Here is an 18,595-nt window from a genome sequence, read left to right as displayed (position 1 = left end):
AAAGAAATGCAACCACAAGATCATTACTTAATGTGAATGTACACCAGTTAACTAGAAGGTAGTGGCTTTAAGTACTATGTGAGCTGGGAGCTGTAGCTGTTTGCTAAGGGGACTTCCTTCCTCCAAGTGCTTTTTCTTTGACATTTCCCATGTTTCCTCCCTGTACAATATGTAAGGCTGTGCTGCTGCCTCATTGTGAACTGCTCTCATGTTGGGGATGGGAAAGCCTGCTGCAGTCCACAGGAATGAGGAACGAGACGGGAACTTTGAGAAACGCAACAGAAGCAAAGAGAAAGTGAGAAATCAGCAGTGGTGGAACTGTGTTTACCATTATTTGAGGCAAAGACCTGTGAATTTATTTGGAGGATTTTGCTGAGCTTTTGTCATTGTATTTTTCTGTTAAATTCAAGTTGCCAAGAACAGCACCAGATAATCTCTCTCATACTGATTAAGACAATGCAACAACATTTGTGAGAGGAGGAAAAAAACCCAAGCAATCAGATTAGCTTCTGCTAGATTTCTTTATTTCTGACTGTGCTAGAAGATGGCTCTAGGACCTTGCCCTAAAATTGTATGATGTGTTAAACACTGTGTATGAAAGTGTCTGGGTTTGGCTATAGAAGGTGTATTGCGATTTTATCACACGTTACTGTCCTCACTTTGCTCCTGCACTCATTCACATGGGCAATAATGCCTGGACTGCATCACAGGGCTGATCCCGTAGAAGGCTCTTTGAATACAAGAATGGCAGAGGAAAGTAAGTGATAACTGGCATTTTTCTGAGTAAGACCAGTATGTATTTCAGACCAACACGAAGACCGTTGACAGAGGCTTTTTTTCATTAATGTAAGTCTCTTCACAAAGCATTTTGCTAGGAAAAGCTGAGCGATATTCCACTTGTCACAGTGAATGTCTCCTTACTGAAGACTTTATACTGATACCTGTAGTTATATTCAGAGTTGACACTTAGCACACCTGAGATACAGACTCTCTTAAATTTAATTACCCACTTCCTGAAATTTGAGAGAGTTCAATCTGTTGTAGTTTAAGGTAGCTAGCAGGAGCTATAGACTAAGGGAATGGCTGTTGGTTTATCAGCCTTTTACTCTGTCACATACTTTGCTAATTTATGGGCTGAAGAATAAAAAGTTTCTGTAGACAGGTTTACAAATACCGTCAATGAGACACGTTCAAAAAGATGAAAGACAGGAGTGGGATAAATGTGGAATGATTGTTAAAGGCAGAAAGAAAGAGAGGCTTTATTTGGCTCACTGCTATGTAAAGTTAAATTGATGTAAATGAGTTTTTAGAATTAAGTGCATACATACACATACATAAAGTAAAATCATTAAAAGATGTTTAATCTCTGATTTATGTTAGGTACAAAACTTTATTCAGTACTAAGAATGTAAAGGTGGACAGGATCATTGCTTTTTGAGTCCATGACAGTTCTGTGATCATTGTTAAGTCTAGACAAGAGAACACATCTTCCATACATCATTGCAAACCACAGAACAACATATCCCGATTCCTCAGAAAGCCTGTGATAAAATACCAAAAACCATAATTGCAACATGTCTGGAAAGCTGATGGAAAGGTCAGGTTAATGCCAATGTCCAGTCATTACCTTAGAAAGTGAGATTACTGGGGACAGGACTATGCTGTTAGAGAGAAGGCAAATTTATCCTCCATAGGCCTGCTCTGACTGAGGAGAAAATCCAGATCCAATCCTAAATGTGCCAATCGGTCTAATCATGAGCCATGAAAGGCAACCAAGACATCTGAAATAGCAATGCTACTAAAAATAGTGATGGTATCTGAATAGAAAGAGAGGAGGTATAATGATTCAGATAAAATTTTTGTTCTCCTGGAGAAATTTCCCAAGAGAATATTGATTTTGATGAAAACTAGTTTGAAAACATACATAAAGGTATCAGAAATAATAATAAGCTGTATTATTTTATGACCTAGGCCTACTAGTAACAAGCATAAAGATTTTTCTTTTCAGAATTATTATAATTGAGATATACTGCTTCATTTTATAAAAATAAAAAGCTTAAGTGGGAATCATAAAAATAAAGCAGGACATGATTACTGACTGTAAGTTTTTCAAATGAGAATATCTTTTGTGGTTGATCAACAAATAATTTCATCATGAAGCTTTATTGAATTTTAAAGTCTGTGACTGTAAGTATATTTCTACCATTTAGTACTCCATTGAAGCAAAAGGATAATATCTAAGAATCAAATGTCTTGGTTATTTGCCAGGTGGCTGTATGGGAAACACATTTGCTTGTTCTATGCATTTTGTAGAGTGCTATTTGAGATCTGCAGTCTCCCAACACTGACATTATTGAGTGCTGTGTGCTGCCTCCAAATTTGTTTTCCACGTTATGGTAAGCCAATATTTCTTTCTTTAATTACTCATTTTTTCATATGAACATAGCCCACCATTTCTGGGTTTCATATCTTAGAGAGTATTTTTATAGATGTTTTACATCCAGTCAAATAATTCTTCCTTCTGGCATCATTGATAATTAACTATAGGGCCAGAGATGTGCAATTGCTTACTATTAAGCTCTTTTAAGTCAGGGTGATAATTTGGAAACATGGAACAGGAGTTCCAATCTGAAAGCAAGGCTGGCTTGCATAAACTGGTTTTTTTCCAGGTTTTATTGCTGAATTTTGATAGAGATTTATTCACACAGATTTCTATTGTGCTAAGTATCCTACATGTACAAGAGAATTCAGCTACCTAACTTTTTTTGCAGGTTGTTGTGAATCATGCCTTATTCTTACAAACCTTCAATATACTGCAGTATTTTGAATACCTATTAAAATTATCCCTCTTAATTACCTTGTTCAGCTGCCTGCATGTGGGAAACTCCATGCAGACATGGCAACCATGCTGATATTCACTGATTGCTTTGTATCTTATAGGGAACAGGTTCAGGAGAGAACACAGATGAAACTTGATAGCCTGTGCTTGGACTTGTGCAGCAATGTTTGCCTCTTCTCCCCTGCCTCACTGGGGACAGTACAGAATGAAGCCCTAGGGCATGGCCTGCTGCATTAAATGGCATTCCACCAATGTAAATACTGTGGCCATATCTTAACACTGTAGTCCTCTTTGTTTTCTGTTGTATTCTCCCTTGCACAGTAGTTGTCACTTCCTACTCTTATATTCTGATAACTATGAAAGAATCCAGGAAAGCACTGGAGCAGCATGTCTCTGGCCCTGTCAGGATGAGCAATGCTCAAACCATTGCTGTCAAGGTATTTGAAAGTTAGTCTTCTGCAAACTGTTTTGGCACAGGTGGTCAGCACCATTTAAGGACCAAGAAAGTTCCCGTGAAGAGAGTAAAGATGGAAGAGAAAATTGATCCTTATTGCGTTTTTCTTTCGTGTCTTGTGCAGATTTGCTCCATGGCAATGAATTGCTAACCACACAAGTAGTAGCTGTGTTATTTCTGGAGGGTGATAATTGAGGTCACAGAGCTTCACTACTTGTGAAAATTAAGATTTCAGAATTTGATCAACAGGAAGGTTAAAAATTGGAGTGCTAAGTAGAAGTGAATTTGAGTCTCATGCTCAGGAACCATTGCTTATGAAAGCTGATCTGATTTTGAGTGAGTGAATTCTGTTTGCTCAGCCACAAATATCTGAGGAGATCCAGACTTAAGCTTTACATCATTAAAGATTTTAAATAGTAGTATGCAGATCAAATTTTCTTGTGTGTAACTGAACAAAGGATAAAAGCCACAGAAAACTGTATCTCTAAATACTTTTTGAACTGAAACCTCCAAAGGTTTGAGTTTCACTAGCTTGTACAGTAAAATCAAACCTGTGGTTACAGGAGTCATTGTGGAAAAAATTTCCTGCTGCAAAACTGACACTTTTCAGGTGAAGACCAGCATCTTATTTTTAATATACCAAGAATATGAAGAGGAACTTTGCAGCTGATATTAGGTGTGCTTCACTCTTAGTTAAGGTGCCCCCTCGAAGACTGTCCAGGAGAAAACCTTTGCTTATTTCAGTGAATCTTTCTCTTATTTCTCTAGTTGTTTGTTTGGCATAACCTTCAAATTATCTTCCTCACCATCCTTCAGCTTTCTTCTTGGAGTTATCTTTGGTCTTTCTCTGTTCAGAAATATGGATAGTTTCATATACAGTTGGATATCTCACAGATCTGCCTCTGTAGAGATGATCTGCTTTCTGTTTTTCATAATAACAAACTTGTTCTCTCTCTGACATCTCTTCAGATTACCGAGTGCAGTGTAGCTGCAGTAGACAACGTCTACTGTCTACTGCATAGTTTTGTAACCTAAATATCTTCCTCAATCCAAGCAGTTTAAGAATTAAAGAGTTCTGTCTGGTTTATGTACTCCTTCTTTGTTAAATAATTCTGAGATGGAAAGTATCCCAACTAAAGTTCTTAAGTATATTCCTGCCCCGTTATGGATATCCAGTAGACAATTGTTTACTTAAGTCTTTCATTTGAGAACAAGATATTGTCTTTTAACTCTTTAGTTAACTTTTTAAGACTCTTCATACCACTATACTCCAGTGAGACCAAGATGATCGTTATACTATGTGCTCACAACACTCAGAAGTGTGCATGCATGTTCAATGCTACTTTTCATTCTTAGGGGTCCCTTGTAATAAGCAATAGCAAAATGGGAACACTATCTCCTTCAAAGCATCCTTTGTGACATTAATACAAAAAGTCAGGCTGGTATAGAGGTTGATATTAGCTGGGCAGCTGGAACACTGGCAGAACTGGTTATCATCTACTGATAAATATTTCTTGGTTTTATTCTATTGTTTTTCCCCTCAAAATTGCTCTCATCTTCAGCATTAGATTGTAAACTCTTTGAGTTGCTCTGAGACTGCTTATTTGAGAGAATCTTACCCTGGAATAATATAATAATATGAATAACAATTACTTATACATGATAAACTCTTGGAGACATTTGCTAAAAGAATGGGTTAAGTCAAACTCATAAAAGCAGAGAGAAGAGACACTTATGAGGATTTCTTTTCTTAAGAAATTGCTAAATCTATCCCCTCCAAATATGTCAGTTTGATGAATGATTATTTGTTGAATTGTAGCTCTTCCTGCTGGATTTAAGCCACAATGTAGGCTATCTTGTAATGACAATTTAGAGAAAATTTGTAGCCCATTCTTCCTCCAAACTCTTTCATCCTGCCTTTGACATCAGATCACTTTAGCTTAGGAGTCCCAGTCACATTTAATCTGTCCCTACATGGTCTGATCCAGCTTCAGCTGAAGTGCTTGGACATTGCTTCAGTCTTTAAAAGCAAAAATCCAGAAAATTACTTGGGCACTTAAAATGGTATTTAGACACTTAAGAGTCTGGCTACACTCAGAAATTGAGTTATGGAAGCTCTGACTTGGCAGCTGCCTATGCCTTGAGGCTATAAGAAGAAGCTACAGGTTCTTCAGTAAGCACAAAGGTTTCCCAGGTTCCTGCAGTTTGCTTTAATCTGTCCTGCCCTGCACACTGGCTATATCTTTGCTAAACCATATTAACATAATCAGGTCATAGTGTTCAGTTTAGGCACAGTTTAGTCTGTTTGTTTATTAGTAACTTAATATTTTCATTTAAAAAAGAACACGAAAATACAGGTAACATTCACTATTTCCCATGTTAAAGGACCTATCTATAGTGTTTTTTGGGTGCTATTTTAGAATGACAATAATAAGACTTAAAATGTAATGGGAGTTGTATGATGCTATTAGTGCTTTTGTGCTTGTGGATTTGCAAGGTTGGCTAACTACTGATATTGCTTTTATTACCATATAATGCCATAAAAATCAATTATAATATTTACAGAAGACACTATTGTTCTCAAGAGATCTCTTCACAAGCACATGGGTTTGCCAGCTTCTGGAGAAAACTTACTTTCAAGATATAGAAAAGACAAATAAATAGTATGAATACAGATATAAAGAAAATTGCCAAATCTCCAAGAGTTCCTCGAGATTAAGCCATTTCAGAAACATATCCTAGTTCCCCCTAGATGTTGCAGGACCAAAACCACACTGACTTTAATGGAGGATGCTGCACTGCCCTGAAACTGCTTAGTGTTACTTATCTACAAGCAATTTTGAAAGCTTTGTCTAGTTACACATGGTAAGGTCTATGATCATAATAGGAAATGTAATGGAAACCAAACTGGATAAAGGTTACTCTTCAAAGAACACCTACGGTTTAGAAGACAATATATTAAATCTGTATCATTCTTCTTAATGGGTAGACCTGCTCCTGAAGTAAAAGGAGAATTAGAGCTGTTCAATGCCTTTCTTGATTTTGTCCACTTTAAAGAGATACTTTTGTTGTAAGGCACAGCAACATTGCAATCTGCTATAGTAATTTCAAAGCCATTTGGGGATTAGTGGTCAATTTGCTGTTTCTAAATACATGTGAAGTGAGAGAATATGCATGAAGATACAGTCCTAATGCCAAACTTCCAGTTGCATTACTTACACTACTGACATTTATTAATTTGAAGTGGAGGCAAGCGGGTTTTGGGTAAACATGAGAGAATCTGGTTAACCAATCAAGAGCATGTTGAACATGTCTTACTGTCAAGGCTTATTATGTCAGAAAAGAGACATTTATTTTGGGGAGAATGTGAAACTATGATTCTGTTATTTTAATATAAATGATCACATTTATGGTTGACTTTTAGTTTTGTGCCACATAAAGATAACAGTGAAAAGCAGAAGAAATGCTTTTAGATTTCTATGTGGTCATGGCTCAGAAAAACTCTTCCATAATGCTTTAGATCTTTTGGTAAAGTTGTTATCTTTTTTCTGTGGTCTCATTTGACTACTTCATTTATAGTGATTGCTGTTACATACTAGGCTTTCCAGATGTGCAGATCCTACGAAATTGTTAGACATCTTGGACAAATGTACATTTTATGGTTCTTTTTTTTCACCTGGAAAAGGCTTATGGAGGAAAAATGAGGACAAATCAAAGGTGTGAGGTAGCCTGTAGTCATCCCAAGTTCATCAGACTTCTGATACAACCTTATGTATATAATTTTAATTCCTTTCCTCCTGGAGTAGGAATAATAGCATAGCTGTTCTTATCTGTTTCTTTTCAATCTTTGCCATTGTTGCTTTGCAACATTTTGCAAGATAGAAGTGCAAATGCCTTGGCTTTACCGATCAGTAAACTACCATTCTGCAAAGCGTTTATCTGTCTAGTTTCATGATTTCCATGTACAGTAAAACACTCCAAGATGGGAAGTTACATGGAATATTTCCCTTATCAATGAGAACTGGAACAAGGTTGACATACCAAACTAAGGCCAATGGTGTAGTCATAAATAGCTCTAAGACTCAAATTCAGGAACTGCTCTTGTTTTAACTGGTGCTTAGCCCTTTAGCCTATGTCAGTTGCATGTTTCTGTCTTGTGTGCTTGCGATGGCCCTAGGGCAGGGCAGTTGGAGACTGTGTTTAATTTTTGAAGTATTTAATCCATTGGGTTGGATATGATGATCTACTGATTTGACAGCCAAGGTAGTCCATATTTATAGCTGAAGTATACGTTTTTAATAATGTGTAATTGTTTATGCTACATTACAGCATTATTTCTCCTTAGAGCTACACGCAATATGTAGCAGTGCAGAGATTAAATGAGTGTAGTAGTGTAGAGATTAAATTGTATATTAGGAGAAACTTCTTTACTGAAAAGGTTGTTAGACACTGGAACAGGCTGCCCAGGGGCATGGTGGAGTCACCATCCCTGGAGATATTTAAAAGACACGTAGATGAGGTGGTGAGGGACATGGTTTAGTGGTGGACTTGGCAGTGTTAGGTTAGTGGTTGGACTTGATGATCTTAAAGATCTTTTCCAGCTGCAATGATCTTATGATTATGTATGGTTTATGTAACGGTTTCTGTGCGCTAATCATAGAATCATAGGACTCACCTTGAAATAAATAACTACCAAATTTTTTGAGCAATAGCAATTAGGTAGTATTAAAAATATATTTGCCATATTTTAGCAAGACAGTTGAAGAAGAATTACCTTTATCTTGCACAACAGCACTGTTATGCTGAGCAGATGCAGTGACATGTTGTCTCTAAGTATGTACAAAAGACTAAGTGAACAAAATAATGCTGGGTTACTTAAAAAAATGCTGCCAGAAGTCTGTTCCAAGGTCTTGAGAGCAGAGTAATCTTTAGAAAGAGACACATTGACTTGTTTTAGAGCAGACACCAATATGAATGAGGTCGTTTTGTTTCTGAACCACAGTATGGGAACGGTAGTTTCCTGGTTTTACTTTTTTTACTCTTTTATGTTTTGTTGAATGGAGGAGTAAAATTCATGATACAAATTTTCAAAGTTTAGCCTAGGGTTTTCTAATTTCTTCTTCTTCTGTTTTAGCAATGCATTGGTGCACTGGCTTATTATTTTGCAGAAAAACAAAGTAGAAGTTTTAATAGTCCCTTGAGGCACAAAAAATAAGTGGAATTAATTTGCTGCTTTTATAAGTATGCATTTGGACTAAGTATCACAGATTTTGTAAGTAGCTACATTTACCCTGTCAGAAACCATTTGTAGGAAAAACTTTATATTCTCAACAGAATAGTCTCAGCCATAGCAATTCCTTTAAAGTGAAAGGAAAGAAGAAAGTATCATTTTATTGGCTCTGTCATGCCCTTATCTAATTACCTTCTGAGAGCCCATTTCTTCTTCTTTGCAGCCTCTGGGAACTGAGAAACTGAGACTCTGCTGCAATAAGCATATTGCATAAATAAATTGAGAAAAGTTAAGAACTTACTGTAAATATTCCTTGCTGTTCTACAGAAAAGAATGAATTTAGCTGCCAAAGTAAGTAAAAAGTTCTATGTAAGAGACAAATGACAGACCATATGTGATTCACAGGAAGGACCACGTGTAGTCTTCTCAATTTAAATGACAATCTCAGGCTTGATTCTTGAAATTCATTAATGCTCAAGACTTCTTATTAAAAAACTTTTTGCAATATATTTCTTAAAAAGCAGAACACTTCTAACTTTCTGTTCTAAACTCACTTTATTATTACAGTGAAGTGTCCTTTATGAACAATTTTGTGACAGGAATACCTTTATGTCATCAAGGTCCTCTGTTGTATAAAGAAATATTTCAAGTCAATACATGTAAGATGCTGAATATAATGAAACTCTGCTTCCCTAGCATTGATCTCAAGTGTGTTGAATGGACTAGCCCTGAGAGCATGCAGGTTTACTTTGCCTACAGGCTATAATGATTCTGCTCATCATAAAAATCCATAGAGACACATGATTTTATTAGTCTATTGCCTAACTCAAAGGTATTTTTCTTGAACTTGGCCAGAAACTCACTTCTGTGCCTTCTGTACATTGCTCCTTCTTTCTGATATTCTTAAGCAATCTTAAGCAATAATTTTGCAGTCTCCATAAAGGTATATAATGACCAATTGAAAGTAGATATTTTTAGTAAGTTTATTATTTAGATAGAAGAATTTGCTACAGCTTGTTTGCTGTAGTGAACATGTTGATACAGCAAACATATGAGTGGCAATGGAGTTCATTATAGCGAGAGTAAAGCATACTACATACAGAATTTTTTGCTTTATTGAAATTTACACTTATTACTTGAAATACTGTTCAATGTAAAGCAGTCTAGGTTTACTAGGGCAGCCCCAATATCACAGGTGTAAGTTACATGCTTGCTTCCTTGAATTTTAGGTATATGAAAATTATTTTTGTGGTGAGTTGACCCTGGCTGGATACCAGATGCCCACCAAAGCAGCTTTATCACTCCACCTCCTCCGCTAGACAGTGGAGAGAAAATATAATGAAAGGCTCATGGGTCGAGATAGGAACAGGGAGATCACCCAGCAACTCAGGAAAAACTAATTGAAATGAATTTGGTTTATTTTCAATCACAACAAACAAAGTTAATTAGAAATAAAACTTAAATCCTAAAACACCTTCCCACCCCTCCTTTCTTCCTGCATCTCTGCCTCCTCCTCATCAGTAGTACAGGGAATGGGCAAGAGGGGGTTACAGTCGTTTTATCACATGTTGTCTCTGCCACCTCTCCCTCCTTAGCTGGGAGGGACTTTTCACTCTTCCCCTACTCCAGCTTCAGAGTCCTCCCACAGGAGAGAGTTCTCCATGAACTTCTCCAAGGTGTGCCCTTCCCATGGGCAGTTCTTCAGAAACTGCTCCAGCATGGGTCTTTCAGGAACAGACAGCTCCAGTGTGGGTCCCCCATGGGGTCACAAGTCCTGACAGCAAACCTACTCCAGCATGGACTTCTGTCTCCATGAGTCCACAGGTCCTGCCAGGAGCCTGCTTCAGTGTGGTCTTCTCAAGGGGTCACAGCCTCCTTCAGGCATCCACCTGCTCTGGCACAGGGTCCTCCTTGGACTGCATGTGAATCTCTGCTCCCCCTTGGCCTCCATGGCTGCAGTGACAGGGTCTGCCTCACCATGGGCTGCAGGGGAATCTCTGCTCCAGTGTCTGAAGCATCTTCTCCCCATCCTTCTTCACTCTTGGTTGCTGTGGAGTTATTCCTCTCACATATTCTCACTCCTGTCTCCAGCTGTAATTAGCATTGCACAACAACTTTTCCCCTGCAAAGGCGCTACCACCCTCACTGTTGGGTTTGGCCTTGACTAGCAGCGGGTCTATCTTAGTGTCATCTGGCATTAGCTCTGTTGGACGTGGGGAAGATTCCAGCAGCTTCTCACAGAAGCCACCCTTATAGTTTCCTACACTTCCAAAACCTGTCCATGCAAGCCAAGTACATGTTACCTAATGCAAGAAATCCAGTCTGCCAAGATAATTCCTCAGGATATGAAAATATGCGAAGCTTGGGGTGATACTTACCACGTTTACAGTAAGTATGCTTTACATCTGTTTATATTGGCCAGAAAAAAACCAGACCCAACATATAGGAAAGGTGATCAATGATTCAGACTTGCAGCAGTGAGGACCAGATTTAGAAAGTGCTGTTGATGCATATGATATGTTTGGGATCTTTGAACATGGTTGATCAATTTATACTGCAACTGCCTACAAGGCTTTTAAAATCCCTTCAGCCAAAAAGAGTTACTAAAAACCTGCCTGGAACATAACTTTGAAATAAGACTTCACACCAGTAATCAAATGTATAACCAAACAGACTTTTTATAATGCGTGTCTTCTTATTCTTTCTCTACTTTCTCTTATTTATAATGAGTAATGCTTTACTATATAGGTAGTTTTATGGAAATTACCGTGATGCATCTATTAAGGGAAAAATGAGAGCAAAAAAATTACGAGAATGGCTGGTGCATTATGTGCTTATTCCTGTACAGTAGAAGTGCAAATCTGGAAATCTGTTTCTAGATGTTGGTAGTTCTCCATAGGCCAGGAGCCATTGTTTTTGGAAGCAGATTAGAAGTGACAAATACTTTCCCTGATAGGGGATGGAAGAACATGGGTAGTTTCAGAATTTGACTTGTTGAATGTATTAGGTGTGATTAGTGTATTGTGTTTCTAGTTCTAATCTAACTTGATGGACAGATTAAGAAATTGGGACTGGACATGAAAAAATACACAACAGGCAAGCATGACTAGAAGTGCATGAGAAAAAGGCATTTTGTTTTTTTTTTAACGAGTTGAGACACTCCACATGATTTTGTGTATACAATTACAGGATATGTATGCATAATTTTAGTATGCATGTACACAAGTGCATATATGCTTTTGCATGTAGAAATGAGTAGTTTTCTGTTGAAAACATGGGGCAAAATAGCTCCACAAGTTAGACACCTAGAAATCAGAAACAGAAGTTAGGCAACAAGAATTCAAATAAGATTGTTCTGTTGTAATGATTTTTTAAATCAAAATAATAGTGATCAAGTGGTTTGTCTTCTTCAATTAGTTTTCAAAATGCATGATTTGATAAAATCTATTTTTCACTTACTTTAAGCCATATCTTTTCCAAGCATTGTGCCTTCTTACTAAAGAAATTTATGGTAATCCTAAAAGAGAAGCTGTGAAAGATTTGTACACATGTATAGTTTCTGCGTATTTCATGGGAACAAGTAATATAACTTTGTTCTGGTAGGCTGACAGCAGGGTACTGCTACTGCTTTGTGCCTGGGTGACTGGCCGAGTCTCATTGCATCAGGGATATTCTCACCAGTGGTTCAGTCCTGTAAAGCATCACTAACTTAAATGTGTCCACAAGCTGAATTAATTTCATCTTATTCAACACATACTCCAATAAACTAGTTTGAAATAGTCAAATTGGATTTTTAGCTTGTGCCAGCAGCCAGGGCTTGTTTTAGTCCATGTGAGTGAGTTGACACACACCAACTGAAAATCTAACTACAAAGAGGAATTAATGCTGCAAGTGTAGCACACATATTTTCTTTTTCTGCTTTTCTGTAATGTAAAAATATTCTCTGTAACTTGTGTTCTTTGTTGTAAAGTTCTTAGAAATCATAAAGTGTTCCCTTTGTTCCAGCTCTATTGTAATTTCCCAAGAGAAATTTATGCCTGTGAAATTTCTGAGCAGTGACACCTACTGCTATATTTAGAACATGAAAAGTATCTTTGTGCTTTATTTGCAGACACAAAGATATTTCTTCTTTTGTAAATGTGTTTAGTTGCTTCTCCAGGAGGTATTTCTGAGAAGGTTTTTGTATATACAATTTGCCTAAATGCAAGGTCAAAGTTTAGAAAGATTTTTGAAAACTCTTCCATACTAAATCATATTGTTCACAAGCTCTGATAGAATCCTCTCTTGGTTAAGAGGCAGAGCAGGGTTGAATCATTTATTGCCTTTCCTTGGGAAATTATTACATTGCTATATGCCTGCCTTTATATGAGTTTTTTTCATTTTATGAAATGATTTTTACTTGGCAAACTACACAATTTCTGTCAAACATCCTACTCAGAAGAGGTGCTGGGTACACAGGAGATGCCATGTATCCTGTGATGGTCAAATTCTGTTAAATCACTTTAACTTTGGACTTCATGTGAGCTCTAACAGGTTAGAGCTCTAACTGTTTATCACCCATAAACGGGAAATTTGTCCCGTGCCACTATTATTATAGATGGCTTTCTAGAGATATGCAAATTCATAACTAGAGTTTAGATTTGATAAAACACCCAGTTAAATGCCACAGACATTCCTCATAAAAGTCATTGCCTCATGGTGGCAATCACCATGCATTTCTCCTTACAAAATAAGATTTGTGAAGCAATTAAACTCAGGAAGACAATAATAGCATTTGGAAGATGCCTTGGACTCTATATCTTAAAAGAGTCTAATGTGTGTTCCTCTGGTGTTACTGCTTTAATTTTCAGTCTGAACACAAAACTGTAAACTCTCTTAATAAAAAATTGACATGGTTTTTACAACCTTGAATCTATACTCAGAGCCTCACTGAGAGAAGTGGTGGATTTTTAGCAGCTCTGTACTCCTACTTGAAGAGGGCAGCTCAGGCAGGTGGTATGATTAGCAGCAGAGAACCCAAGTACTTAGCTTATCTATTTTCTTCTGTTCCCTCGGATCCAATACTGCTCTAAATTGAATTAATTCTTTACTGTTTTCCTTACTTGGAAATATACACTTTTGTAAAAAAAAAAAAAAAAGGACTTTGGAAACTCCTTCAAGATCATGAATAGTCTTTTTTCTTTCTTCATATATGAACTTCAGCTATAAGCAGTGCTTTGAATGATGCCCAGCAGGTTGATTTTCCTATACAAACTGACGCTTACAGTTTGCTTTAGATTTCTTGAGGTTTATGTTTATTGAAGATCTGATATTTATTATTGCATTTTGTGTATCTCTGTGATAATTTATTAAAAAAACTCTTAACCAATAAATTTTATTTCCTTTTTTTTTTTTTTTTTAAAGGCCTTTCAAAGGCCTTGACAGAGTTTATCAGGACAAACAATTGTGTGGTGGGAGTTAATGCACTTGATTCACCTTCAAGATTAATCTAGTTTTCTGCTGTCATATGCCTGTGAGTAACTGCAGTTGAACACCAACAGTAAAATTATGGAAAATATTCTTTAACCAGGAAAATCAGTACTGCTTATGAATTGAACAGTAAATAGGAATGGCTTTGCAACCCTGACAAGCCTTTACTCAGAACAGCATCTTTTTTCTTTACGTTAACTTTGTTTTAGGTCTAAAAAGAATTTTTGTAGCACTTCAGTGAAGAGGAAGAGAAATGTAGAAGATGACATTCCAACTCTGAAGTTTCAGGCAGAACTAAGTTTCAGACAGAATGAAGCTGCTAAACAAGTATGCGTTTGGAGAGCAGCTGGGGTATGATGGAAGACTTGGGGACGCTTTTAATGAGGGGCTTCAATCAGGTGGTATTCTTATGCATATACTATTTTGGTCACTATTTTTCTCATACACGATTTTTTTTTTAACTCACTTTTTCTCTGCAAGCTGAATGTTGCTGTGTGCATTGGATTTTTTGCTGCCTGGATGCCTTATGCCATCACTGCCATGTGGGCAGCTTTTGGACTGATAGATAAGATTCCTCCATTAGCCTTTGCTGTGCCAGCTGTTTTTGCAAAGTCATCTACACTGTACAATCCAGTTATCAATCTCCTCCTGAAGCCCAGTTTCTGGAATGCTATCACCAAAGATTTCACAGTTCTTCAGAAGTTATGAATTAGGAGTTTTTTTGTCATGGCCCTGCAGAACTACACATCAACTTTGAATAACAGCCTGAGAACATTTGGGTAAAAAGTAATCCAGCTGTAATTCTCTGCCAGTTGTGGAAGAATGTTCTTATTTCCTTCAAGAAAAGTGCAGTGATACTTTTGAATGCTTTCAAAGCTGTCCAAAATGCTGCCAGGAGAAGCTAAGCACTATGGAATGCTTTCAAGAAACTGTATTCTTGGAGAGCAATCTCCAAGTAAAAGTGAGACAGGGCAGTAAGAAGTCAATAAAGGTGTCTGAGTAGGGAGAAAAAAGTAATGAAACTGATACCTTTGAAGTCACTGGAGAAGCAGTACCTGGGCATAATACGTCAACGGATTTCTAGAGCTGCTTGTATGAATCCTTCTCACAGTAAAGTTGTTATATGGGATTTATGAATGTAACTTTTTTCTAAAGAATCCTTTTACTACCTCAATTTTTAGACCATTTCCTGTTTTTTCTTGTACTCTTTGATGGGACACATTCTACGGCATGGACATGCTATAAATGCTGCATGACTCTCTCCATGTGAACTTAAGTTCATTGTGCTAACTATGCTCAGATTATTAACTACATGGAAGCCAAGACTGACTTGCACTAGATGCTACTTTTTTTTTTTTTCAGTGGAAAATAAGTGAACATACATTTACTTAATGTCCTTTTGGGAATGTGAAGAAAAAAACGTACTGATTTTTTTTATGTTCCTTCAAATTGCCATTGGATTGTCTGAACCTATCTGTGAGCTCTGAGTATAGAGTAAAACATTTACGTAGAAGGTGACATTCAACTTTGAGTAGAACGTGTAATGTTTTAAAAATGACAGTAGAATTCATGCCAGATCCTTTTCTAAGTTAATGAGAGCAACATTGTGCCTTTGGAGAGAGTTATCCATATATAGACGTTAAGAATGACAGTACACTCAGACTATGTACCTACTATGTGGGCGTGAAAGTTTTCCCTCTTGCACAGGTACCTTTGTTTCTGTAGCAACAACAGTCTCCAAAAAACTTTTCAAACTTGCCAGTTTTCGGATTTTCCCCATCTGTTGTTCATCAGGATTAGGCATAAGTTACTACTAGCAAGTGTATGTTTAAATCAATTGCCATTGATTCCAAAGGCTCTTTATTATTATGCATTAAGGTCAGATGAAAGGTTAAAAGGATTATTGAAATTAAAGAAAAAGATTTAAAGAAAATAATTGTTTTTAAAGATAAAACAATAACTGTTATTCTCACTTGACAAATGAACTTTTATTGCTAACAAGATACTTGAGTATACGGAATACATTTATGGTGTCAATGGCAGAAATGGTAAGACAAGGTTGCTAGTGTAGCATGACATGGAAGATGTAGTGGGCCCTGCCTGCCTGCTATGCTTTTTGAATGGAAAACAGTATTTTTCTAAAACTCAGTTGCTCATAAAGATCACTGATCTAAGCCTGCTCCTGACCAGAGAGGACTGAAAGTCATTCCCATCTGGTGGGAGGGTTGATGATGCAGACAGGCACAGCCCGCATCCTAACAGATAACTTGATTTCATTGCACACATGCAGCTTAGAAGAGACCTAGTACTGAAAGTATGCAAAAAAAATCCCTCTTTGCTTGGGCTGCAGGGGTTCAGGTCGGTAAGGTGAGGAGACCACAACAGAGCTGGTGCCTCTCGGCTGGGGACAGTTAGGTCCTGACCTTTAGGTCCTGATAGTTAGCTTTCTGACCTTTAGGTCAGAAATCACAGGAACTGGAAAAGTGTGTACACTCCATGATCACGGGACCTTCACTCACCCTCTTGCATTCATTTATGGCATTGTCTTACAAAGGATGGTAGGTTTCAGGGTGGGAAATGCTTTTGCCTGTGCACACAGGGATTTCAAACCAGGTGGGAGATGACGGGTATTTTCTTATTGTCACAGAAGGGCTGAGGATCTTGCCTGGAGCCAGTGTGGAGAGACTCTTGCTGCTTTTGAGTTTGTTGTGTATCTGCTGTGGACAGGCCTTGTGTGCTGTAGGCAGTTCATATAACATATTTTTGGGAGCATTATGTTTGCAGTTGAAGTCATTTCATGTACTGGACAGTGATGCTCTTGAAAGAGTGTCTGTCAGAGGTTATAGAAAGCAGATGAACTAGCTGGCTACATCCCATGGCAGCAAAAAGAGTTGGAAATAGCTCTTTATAACTTCCTTGCCACCTTCTTTCACCTCCTGTGGCACTTTTTCTCCCTTATGTTGTATCCTTTCTTGTTGTGCTCTCCCATTCCTTTCTACTTTCTGGCTTTGTTCATCTATCAGTCTTCCCAATCCTTCTTTCACTGCTTCCCACTCTGCACTATGCAGTAGGCATCTGGAAGTCTCATTATACCCAATGGTGCAGTATAAAGCTGTGAACTGCACAGTTTCTGTGTATAGTGTCAAACCTTTGTGACCAATGTTTTTTGCTTTGAATCAGAATTGAAGTTGGAAAGGACACTGGCATATCCCCATTATTTTTTCCCCTTTAGAAAAAACAGTATCTGTAGAGAGAAGCGGTAGAGGCATTACTGCAGTACACAATTCTCATACCTCTGTAAGAAAAATATGCCTTTTCCTACAGATAGGCTTTTAACAAAGAACTCAGAAATGTTCCTTCCTATCACATCATGAGTAAAGGACACCTTGAAAAAAAATATGAGAGGCTCTTTGGATAGGAAAGATATGGATGGCATGCTACATCTTTAGTGCCCCTAAAAAGGCTAGAAAAAGGCTTTACATGCAATCATCTGCATAAGCAAGAAGGATCTGTATTTTGGACAAGTTCTGTGTGCCCAGGTAGTGTAAGCAGTGCACCAATGAGACCAAAAAATCAAAGCATTACATCTCTTACATCACTGAAGGGGACTACAGAAGGGCACTTCACCCATTAGAAAAAGAGACCATAATGTGTGAGATAAGTTTTTCAGTGAATCGCACAATGTGAGATAAGTGAGAGCACTGAATAGTTTTTGGGAGTGATGGTGGGGCAACATTGCTAGGAAGGGCAGAACTGTTCAATACAGTTATTCTGAAGCTTAAGGCTTTGATTTTATTGATCTGAAATCACATGGGTGTTTTGGTACCATTCAGAAGGTGTCAAACCAGAACAACCTTGTCGTTGGGTGATGCCTATTGGCCAAGGGTACCTGAGAGGGTGGCAGGGGCAGCCGCACAGTGGCCCCACCATCCACTGCCCATGGGAAAGAGTGAAGACTGCACTTCCTCCTGCATGCCTCCTCTTCCACAGGACACCTTACAGGCCCCAAGACGAGAGCTAACAATAACCTTCCCTATGAGGAGACTGTTGGACTCCTGGAGATAGAGAAGTGATGCTCCTCTGCTGCCATGCCAGCCTCAGGAAGAAGCAAGCAGCTGCCCAGAGCAGCAGAGCTGAAGAACCAGCTGGTGATCTGGGCTTCTCTCTGGTCCATGGTCTTAGTGCTATCCATATATTTTGTTCCAGATGTAAAATATCTGGGACCAATCCTGTTCTTACACTATGGTGATTGCATCGTTATTGCCAATTACACTTTGCAGTTACTCAAGGATTTTAATCTTATTGTTTTATGAACTGCAACTAATTAATCCTCTCATTCCTCTCAGCTCAACAGACGCCATTGAGAATCCTCTGCATTTTTGTTTCAGATGAAGAACCACAGCAGAAATTTCAGGAGACTTGTCAGTGTAATTAGAGGAGTCAAGGTGCTGGAAATTGGTCTCCCATCACTTGGAATACAGGCACAGCTCTGCCTATGCATCTGTTATTTGGAGGAGTCACACCGTAAAATTAATAGCTGTGAGCTGAAATGATGATGAGTCTTGTTGTCTTTTGTTTGATGTGTCTCACTTTCTGAAGAGGG

General features: G+C 37.9%; 1 pseudogene; it reads left to right on the top strand.

Moving 5' to 3' along the window:
• Positions 1 to 245: 245 nt before the first annotated feature.
• On the top strand, positions 246 to 15,076 carry LOC104561298 (opsin-5-like; annotated as a pseudogene).
• The last annotated feature ends 3,519 nt before the right edge of the window (positions 15,077 to 18,595 follow it).

This window comes from Colius striatus, chromosome 4, assembly GCF_028858725.1.
Source record: "Colius striatus isolate bColStr4 chromosome 4, bColStr4.1.hap1, whole genome shotgun sequence".
In the NCBI taxonomy this organism is placed as follows: Eukaryota; Metazoa; Chordata; class Aves; order Coliiformes; family Coliidae; genus Colius; species Colius striatus.
This window is presented reverse-complemented; position numbering and strand designations above follow the sequence as displayed.